At 43.4% G+C, this 9942-nt stretch overlaps 1 non-coding gene across 1 annotated transcript; it reads right to left on the bottom strand.

The window, feature by feature from the left end:
- Window positions 1-1722: 1722 nt before the first annotated feature.
- Window positions 1723-1794, bottom strand: trnae-uuc (transfer RNA glutamic acid (anticodon UUC)). Its single transcript has one exon. It is a non-coding gene; the product is annotated as a tRNA-Glu (tRNA).
- Between the last annotated feature and the right edge of the window lie 8148 nt (window positions 1795-9942).

Raw genomic sequence — 9942 nt, 5'->3', positions numbered from 1 at the left:
TCTTGAATCCAAATGTTACATACAGTGTGCACTCCAGGCGACACTGACGGAAGATGAGCTGGAGGGAATATCTCAGCTGATTCCAGCTCTTTTCTTTGCTCAGGGATTACCGGTGCCAGGTTTATTTAATCATCCACATTAGCCTAGCTAATTAAAGTTTCTGTGCCCATTTGGGTGAGAAAGCCTTCAGAACAGAATTACCTTGAGATGCCATTCCTCCCCCGGCCATTAGTATGCAGAGACTCTGCTTCTTCCCAGCGCACTTGACAAGTCTTATCTTCGGTAGTCGTCCACAGGTGTTCCCTGTCACACGAGTGTGATCAAAATGCAAAATGCTCTGCAGAGGCTGAGACGCAGCCAAATGCTGTTTACCCATCAGATTACAGGCAGGCTGCTCGGTCCCTGGGAGTAAAGCATCACCACATGCATCTTCTCTCTAACTGGCAGCTGCAGCAGCTTTCATTATAAAGTGAAACAATGATCCACGATGATTTAAGTGTACATTCAAATCTCTATTATTAGTGTCATAAGAATGGATGGGGCAAAACCAATATATAATGGTGTTGTGTGACCATTTTACCTGCACTTCAGCACAGTCAGACTAACCAACAGCTCCAAAGGATAATTTTTCAACTATGATTGATTGGTTTCAGACTAATGGCTCCTGGGCTTGACACATGAAGTCTTTTTTTTTTGTGTGTGTCAATGTTGGCCGGTATTAAGGTTTTAATAACGACGACAAATTAAAGTTTAACTACAAAAACAAGAGCCACATAAGATTAGATTAGATGGTCTGATTCAACTGTATTGTCCTTGCACAGTACAAGTGCATATACAACGATCTAACACTTCTGGTTAGATTAGCATCTAACCAGTATAAATAGGAAGTACAGTTAGAAATATAAATGGGATATGAACAGTACTAAGAGGTAAGGTATGATATAAGATTGATGAATACACTATGAGCAAGATACATATTTAAATATGAAAACACTATAGGTGGGATAGGTGGGATAATGAAAAAAGAACTCTAGGGCAAATGTGCAAATGTTCAGTGGCTGGAGGAGGGTGAGTGACAGTCCAAGCCAGGGTGGAGAGGGAAAGTATGCTGCTATCACTGTGGTGCAGAGTTCAGCAGGGTGACAGCCGCAGGGATGAAGCTGTTCCTGAACCTGCTGGTCCGGGAACGGAGGACCCTGTAGCGCTTCCCAGAAGGGAGGAGGGCAAACAGTCTGTGGCTGGGGAGTGAGCTGTCCTTGACGACGCTGCACGCTCTCTGCATACATATCTCCCTCTGGACGGCTGCAATGTTGGGGAGTGAGGAACCTGTGATGCGTTTGGCAGTTTTCACCACCCTCTGCAGTGACTTCCGGTCCGCAACAGAGCAGTCGTACCACACTGAGATGCAGTTGGTGAGGATGCTCTGGATGGTGAAGCGGTAGAAATTCACCAGGATCTGAGGGGACATATGGGCCTTCTTCAGTCTCCTCAGGAAGAAGAGACGCTGGTGTGCTTTTTTGACCAGTGTTGAGGTCCTCAGAGATGTGGTCACCCAGGTGACACCCTCCGACCTCTGTCCCGTTAATATGGGGCCAGCGATGATTTGGCCGCCAGGTGCTGGAGGCCAACTCATCGTTGTTGCTGTCACCGTAGTCTCGTCTCCAAACTTGACAAAGGTATTAGATACATGTACGGATATGCAGTCATAGGTGAAAAGGTGAGTTCCCATACCGGGAGTCGAACCCGGGCCATCTGGGTGAAAACCAGGAATCCTAACCGCTAGACCATATGGGAGTACATAGTCCTCTATCGGAGGCATTCGTCTCTGTTTTAGGTTTTCATCCACTGCACTATAAACGTCCAGAGATTCATGCTTTCTCAGACAATAGATACAATAGCAATCAAACATTGGAGCTGCTTTTAGGCATTTTCACTGTAATGTCTACTTTCTTGAGTTGAGTTCGTAGTCTGGGAGAATGACTGTTATTTTCTCAAACACCCTTCAGTTATTCGATATGTCAGGCTTTCACCTAAGTGCTGGAAATGCTGAGCTCCGTTTGATCCGGAAGCCGTCTATCGGTATACAGTGACAAAGGCCTGTTGGAGCTTATTACCTTCAAACTGCCATGTCTAGCCAGACTCTCCAAATCAGAAAAAAAAGTGTATTTGGGGTATGTCAGTGTTAGCTGAAGATGTGTTACCAGACAGAAAGAAACACCTGCAGTTGTGAACTACCTTAGCAGGTTTTTCATCAATCAAAGACATATTGCTCTCAGAGGTTCTTGGAGTATTTTGTATCTCTGATAAAGGTATAACACGCTGCTGGCTGTGTGCCAGAGATAGACAAAGAAAACAGTTTAATTTTTTTCTCCTTTCTTGATGTGTCCTTCTAAAGGGACTATTAAGTTGTCTTCAGAGACCAATTACAGTACTGATAAACTGAGTATTTTTTATCTGAGTGATCTCACTGAAGCATAAAGGAAGCCAGAAGGCATAAGGTTCCTTTGTAATAGCCAAACAAGCATCTGATAACATCACATATTGCCTTTAGGGTGAGACGACTACATCATGGACGGCATTCTATTCCATGGTTGTCTTGCTTCAATGTTCTTCCTTCAGTTGGCTCACTGGCGATTATATTTGTGATGGTTCTAAATAAGACAGCGAGGACAGCAAAAAGTCAACCAAAGGTGAAGTTGAACATTTCTCACTACCAATAAACATTTTGCCTTCAGGGTAACTTACAGGAACAAGGAGGCAAGATGGCGCTGGGTGAAACGCCCACTGAGAGCCTCATTTTCACTCTTCAGAAACCAACGGGTGACGTCACGGACTCTACGACCATTTTATATACAGTCTATTGTCCAAGCACTGCCATCTTTGGACCAAAGTTTAAAAATGTAGAAATAGATTGATATCTGAACAGGGGGGTTTGGGTCATAGGTCAGGCTTTGGTAGGGGTTTGAAAATGTGACCAAAAGTACTCCTCAACGAGATGAGCATTAGTGGGGGTAGAGCCTACTCGCAAGTCTCCACTACCTTCTCATCCATAACTACAGCCCGAAATCTAGCCTTAAACCCAACGCCATACCCCCCCTTACCACATTTGCAGAAATTAGGTTTTTCTCTTCTGAGGGTCGTAGAAGCTCGGGGATGGCACTATTCGATCGGGAGTGCCCGCATTAGTGGGGGTAGAGCCTACTCGCAAGTCTCCACTATCTAAGTAATACTTCCTTCCATATTTGCCATTCAATTTCCTAGAGGTTTTCAAAGCTCTCTCTCTCTCTCTCTCTCTCTCTCTCTCTCTCTCTCTCTCTCTCTCTCTCTCTCTCTCTCTCTCTCTCTCTCTCTCTCTCTCTCTCTCTCTCTCTCTCTCTCTCTCTCTCTCTCTCACACACAAGGATTAAAGCAATACCCTGCTTACGGCAATGCTGGATGTAAGAACATGTATTACAGTATATTAGGGTTCATCCATCCATCTGTAGGCTCATTTTAAATCCTGTATAATGTTTAAACACTGGAAACTGTTGGTGGTGACAGATCCCTAGGCAGCCATGCATCAGAATACATTAGACTGCTGGATTGCCTGTGACATTTTAGGGCTATAGCTTTTACAGCTCGTAAGGTACCTAAATCAACTTTCGACATTTCACACCCGCAGCTGTAGTGAAATGCCCTTACCACATTGTGTATGCGAGTCAAAAGTTGCAGAGGAGTGCGTTGTGTACTGGAGCAAATACAAGACGAGGGAGATAAAACCACAAACACAAAGTTCTCCAGTGAACTTTTCTTTAAGAACAGGATCAGGGAGGAATGGTAATGGGTTTGGACGCTGTGTTCACCGGTGCTGATTCAGAGGTCAGAGTCAAGTTACTGTGCAAGGAAATGTGCTGCTTAGTTATTCAAACTACACACTGTGAAATGTACAGTGTCTGGACAGCATAAAAAGCAAGCCAGCTGACCTGGGCCAACAGACTCAACTTTTAAGTATTACTTAAACTCCCTCAGTATCCTGAAGCCAATTTTGGAAAATATTACACCAACATATAATATTTTATGTAGTTAAATTTTATACATGAATCACCCCAACTTATATTTTTTCTTACAGCTAGAGTCTAACTCTAGAGAAGCTAGGTGGGCATTATCCTTCAGAAGATTCAAATTGAATCAATTACCATCATTAACATATTGCCCAGGTCTAACTTGGTTTATTTCAGTCAGACTTTCAGATTGTCTGCATCAGCAGTGTCCAACTCATGACATGCTTGTTTAAATCAGCCATACATTCAGGTGTTAAATAGGCCTCCCTAGACACAATATTTTCTGTTGTGGCTATCTGGCTATCTCACACCATCAACAGAGAATATCACACAGATATTATCTGTCATAAAAATCACCAAAATGTATTAATTTCCAACTAAACAGTGCTTACTAAAGTTAAAGTGAGCACAAAACGTGAAAATGGCATTCACAAAAAAGAGACAAACTTTCAGCACCAGTATCGTGGTTAAGTTCTTCACATGTGAACAAGAAATACATCAAATCTTTCTCGGCTTGTGTTTGAAGAAATATAATTTAAATACTTAGTATCTCTCGTGCTGCATCAGCATGCAGGTTGTTATTTCTGCGTCACACAAAACGTCGGATCCCTTGCGCTGGAGGACCTGCTGGCTGTCCACAACTGATACAGACACAGCCCGGCATGACCGCACAGCACATCTCGTTTCACCGAAACATAAAGCTTTATTTGCAATGGGTGCCTGGAGGCCTGGGCTATTGTCATAATGACGCAGCGAAAGATACAAAGGAAAAGCACCCTCCGTCTTTCTCCTTTCTCACAGATGCCGTACATGACCGGCTCACTTGGCGAATGATTTGCAACACAAACCATCGGCTCCAGGCCCTGCACTTGCACAACACCATGCACTTTCTACGTGCGCCGCTTCAAACCGCTCGAGAGGTCAATTCCTTCCTCCCACAATAGAAGAGATGAGGGCCGGCACTGTTTGCTGTCCTGCAAATGCATTCCCCTCAGAAGTCCCCAGCATGAGACAAACAAACATCCCCCCCCTACGATACATTAGCCATTCATTCACATTTGCATGGTTCTGCTGGCTGCTGCCAAGACTCACTCTCTGTGCAATGCTAATCAATTCCTGCAGCGGCTGGATAAGACCACTGAACCCTCCTTTTGAACCTGAGCCAACACCAATATGAATGGCTCATTTGCAATGTAAAACAAGATCAATTAGTAATCCAGCATGGAGGGTGCATGCAAACCACCCTTAACCTAAAATATAGAACCTGCTTCTTGGAATGATGGCATGGTGTGCCGTTTTAAATCGAACAGGATTATACAGTTCTGCATGGGCTGCCATGGATTGTGAGACTGTAAAGGAATTTGTTTCTCTTGAAGGAAAATAAACCAAATTTATCGCACAATTGTCTTCTTGAGTCTTTCAACGCCATCGCAAACCTTTCCTTTTGACTCTATTTATCGGGGTCACAGCAATTGTGTTGAAGTAAAAGTGATTCTGAATGCATCCCGACCTTTGCACCCCCAATCGAAAACAGGCCTTGTCTGTCATTTCTTATCTCTCTCACTCTTCCTCTGCCCTCTATTCTCTCATCCAAGCACTGCCGTCAAGCAGGCAGCAGAAAAGATTACTGCATAATTCAAGATTCAGGGGTTGAGGACCTCATTTGGGGGATATTCCATCTCTTATCCCATATTGCAGCCCAGCAAAGAGCTTTCTCCTTTACCCCCAGCTGTGGCGCTTACCAAAATGAAACACTGTTGGTTCTCATGAGTGGCAGAAATGCTCAATTATCTTGTTAAGGCACAGAAAGCATTTTGGTTTCCCAGGATCAAGTAACCATCGGAGGGGATTAGATTCATATCTGTAAACTCTGCATATGCTGAACTAAGACGTTAATAGGAGAGTGTCGCGAAGCAAAATAAGGCACGAGGCTGAAAGTTCTCTCCGGTCTTGCTCAGCTCTTCAACCCCCTTGTAATGGACTTCACACACAACATTATCCCTCATGGTGGTTGCATTTCATTGAACCCGTCTTGGGATTCGTCTCTGTTTCCATTCAGTGAACCTTGGTGAGTGTGCTGTTGTGAGAAACCTGATAAAGACCAAAGCTGGTGGAGCTCAAAAGAGGAGCCGTTCATTCAAAATGGTTCCAGTGAGAAAATAATGGAGCAATATTCTGTGAACAATATTACCTCTGCTTAGCTATTAAATGAAAATGCGGTTACATGCAAACAAGGACCATTGGAAGGGAAGGCACATTAGGCATTGGAGGCAGTGTTTTGTTCACGACGCAACAACGGCAGTGGATTTTGGTTCATCTTTTCTATTGTACAAATTCCACTGATCCTCATCATTGAAAACACAATCGGGTTTATAGGCTTTTGGAGAAAGAGCCGATTTACATTGCTGTGTTCACAGACTCTCCGGTAAAACAGATCACATGAATGGAGGTAGTACTTCAGACAGTGTAACTGATTTCAGACCTGCAATGAACGCCTGAAAATCTCCAGATATTCTTCGGAGGAGCTTGGCCACACCTTGATATACAATGTTATTGTGGTAAAAGCAAAACACAATCAAACTAAATCAAGGAATGAAAATGTTTGACCTCTTCTGAGCTTGGTCAGCCAATCTCAAAGCGCGCATGTGTTTACTTGTGTGAACTCCTCCCACCACTTGTGGTACCCCAAAGCTCATCAGCATCGGATAAGCCTTTCACACATGCACAACGCAGCAGGAGTTTCTCTGCACGGACGACTTCACAAAAGCAACAAATCCTTTAACATTATCCAGGCGGGGGGTGGTGCAGCTGGGTGCAACAATCGGAGGCAAGAAGCAACGGATTCATTCTGCTGTGGAGATCACACAGACACTGGTGTTGGCTCCTATCATTAAAACTCTAATGACACATCAGTCAGTGTGTACTGACAGCGTGTATGACACCACTTTTATACTGGGAGATATTTGTTTTGTTATGGCTTCATGGAGGAAAACATCTCTATCAACATTTCCCCCTAAAAATACAAACGCACGATAATAATATCAATAGTATATAGGTTGAAACTATACACTGTGTATAAAGATGTAAGCTACATTTCCACTTCCTCCCACCATCCATAAATAAGGCTAAAATATCCCATCACGACTTTTTACCCGTTTTTATAGCATCAAATAAACATTTCCAAAAGACAGAAAGCAACTTCGAAAAAAAACAATTGACAGATATATTTGTGTACCTTTTTCCGTTTTGTCCATGTTCAATCTGCTAACATGGAGGAGGTGGGATTAATGACCGTCCGGCTTCACTTTTGAGGAGCACACATTTCATCCATCTTTAAGAGTCAATGACTTCAGCTGAGAAAAAGAAAATAACATTCTTTATTTGTAATTGTTTAAATAATCAATTGAGTTTTTGGTGGAAAAAACTGTTTTTATATCTCTTAATTTTTGTATTATTTGAGGACAAAGATTTAAATAATCATTACATGGCTCCAGTGAGTAAAAACAGTTTTACAACAGGTTGGTAGGTTCATGGACATATACTCAGAACATAGAATTATACCCCCTGGACCTTTGCAGATGTTGACACACTCGCCTTAGAAAATGTCTGCATTAGGAAACATAAACATTCAGATAGATCTAATATGCCATCACTGTTTTATTGCCACACTGAGCTCACATGTTCCGTTATTAACCACAGATTTTCATTTCATCTTATTCAGCGGGCACATTACCTCATCACCTATGGACGAGGACTCTAAGCAACTGGTGGATTATAGAGAGAGAGTGAAAGCTGATCAAAGGCCCACCGCACCCCCCCCCCCCCCCCCACACACACACACACTTCTCTTTGAGGAACAGCTTCTGAGCTCGTCCCCATTAATATAAAGTGAGCAGAAGTATCCCGCTGCGAAGCCATCACATAGGTGTCATGGCCACAACATGGCCGGACGTGTGGCGCCATGTCAGTGCCGCACAGTGACGGAAGGTTCAAAAGCGTGTTCATATCAGGCCCACTCATTGGCCCTGTACTCGTCTATTCCTATTTCCACACAGTCAAATGTGATACCTGTTTTCTTGGGCCTTTTGATATTTATATTTCAAAGCCAACAGAGCACGTGCGGCAGGAAGCGAAGAATGTGATACAATCAGTGGAGCTAATGGATGGAAATGTGGTCACCACTCAGGAGAATTGTATGTGTCGCATAAACACTGTTTAACTATCAACATTCAAAAACTAGAACTAATTTCCCACTCTTGTCTCTGTGTCCTGTGTTTAGAGACGAGGTGGATGTTGGTTGGTGAAAAGAAACAAGACATCTTTGAGACAGGAGTCACACCACATAAATGACTGCTTATCAGCAGGTAGTGTTGGGGCGTAACTGGGAGAGACATGGAGGTCCTCGCAAAGAGCTACTCTTTACAGAATGGTTATCCTGGTGAAGAGACTTGGAGCTGGGGAGGAACAGGCTCAGAAGTGCCCTGATCTGTGTGGGTCAGCCTTTTAGCCTAGTGCGTAAGCCTGTCTCGCTTCCCCCAATTCTGTTTCCCTTCCCTCCGCCTAAACATAGGCTATTCCAGCCTGACTGTTGTAAATCATTGCTCTGACTTTTGAAGTAATCCCTTCCGACAACAGACATTGAGAATTGTTAATTCAAAAGACAGTATTCTCCCGGATTTTTTCTCATTTGCTATTGTTGGTCATAAAAGACGCATAAATATTACAATGAAATCCTGTCATAACCAGTAACAAGCTTTAAAAAATCTGTTACATCACAGGACACTAATAATGTTCCAGCAGCCAAACTGTTTTCTGCCAGTCTTGATGCCTTCAATACATTTTCCTCACGTTCACGTAAAAGATCAGCATTAATGCGTGAAGTTGATCTGTCATTAATGTTGTTTCAGGGAGTTCAGCTGTGAGGTGGAACTCCAAAAGCCCTCAAAGGACGCAAGTCACTTTGTATTGCTTTCGATAAGATAATGACAGAGCATTTTCCTCCTCTGGGTTTTTCATGTGATTTTTCAGTTCAAGCATTTATGATGACACTATCCTGGCAGTGGGAGAACCTTTTCCCCCAATAAATGTCGTCTTTGAGGCGGGGAGGACATGGAGGTTAACCGGCACCAAGAAGGAGACAAGGAACCTGTTGCATCTCTCCGGAGTCTTTATTTCCAGATTGTATAATACTGCACATGACACAAACATTCGCAGATATGGAGCTTCGGAGCTTTGATCGGGTACTGGATCACATATCCGTTGCAACTTTCTGCAAGCCCGCTGCACTTCCCAAGCACTGAGTTTGTCCAGCTAATAAAGACAACACCATTCCTTCGAAGAGCAGAAGTTATAGATGCAAGCCACCAGGAGACCTGGTACAGCTTGTAGGATGACCTACAATTTTCAAGGTCTACAAACTGCTCCGGCTTAAGCTCACTACAACAGCTACCAGCTCATCAGCAGAGCGCACGTTCTCCTGTCTAAAGAGGACAAAAACATATTCACTGAATACATCTGGACAGGACAGACTGGTAAACCTAGCTTTGCCAAAATAACAAACAGGAGAATGGCCTTCCACTTCAAATAGGAGTTAAATGTACTCTCCATTTTTCGCCGTGGCTCCCCTGTTGAATTGAACTAAAGTGTCCTTGCAACTGTGTGCAATTTTGGATGTGGCTATATTGCTTATTGTGTCTTGTTTGCCTGTGCATGGCTCCACGTGTGTCGGATCACTGAATTATGTGTTCTATTGCGGTTGTTTTCGCATGTAAATTCAGCTCCAGTGACGGAACCGTCAGGCTACCCGAATAGATGAGATTGTTGTTTAAAGCCTCTGGGCCTGGTAGTTGATCTTCTTATAGGTTGTGTTGTAATGTGAGCGTGGGTGTCTATATGTGTGCGA

Source organism: Platichthys flesus, chromosome 22 (assembly GCF_949316205.1).
Source record: "Platichthys flesus chromosome 22, fPlaFle2.1, whole genome shotgun sequence".
NCBI classification, from domain to species: domain Eukaryota; kingdom Metazoa; phylum Chordata; class Actinopteri; order Pleuronectiformes; family Pleuronectidae; genus Platichthys; species Platichthys flesus.
This window is presented reverse-complemented; position numbering and strand designations above follow the sequence as displayed.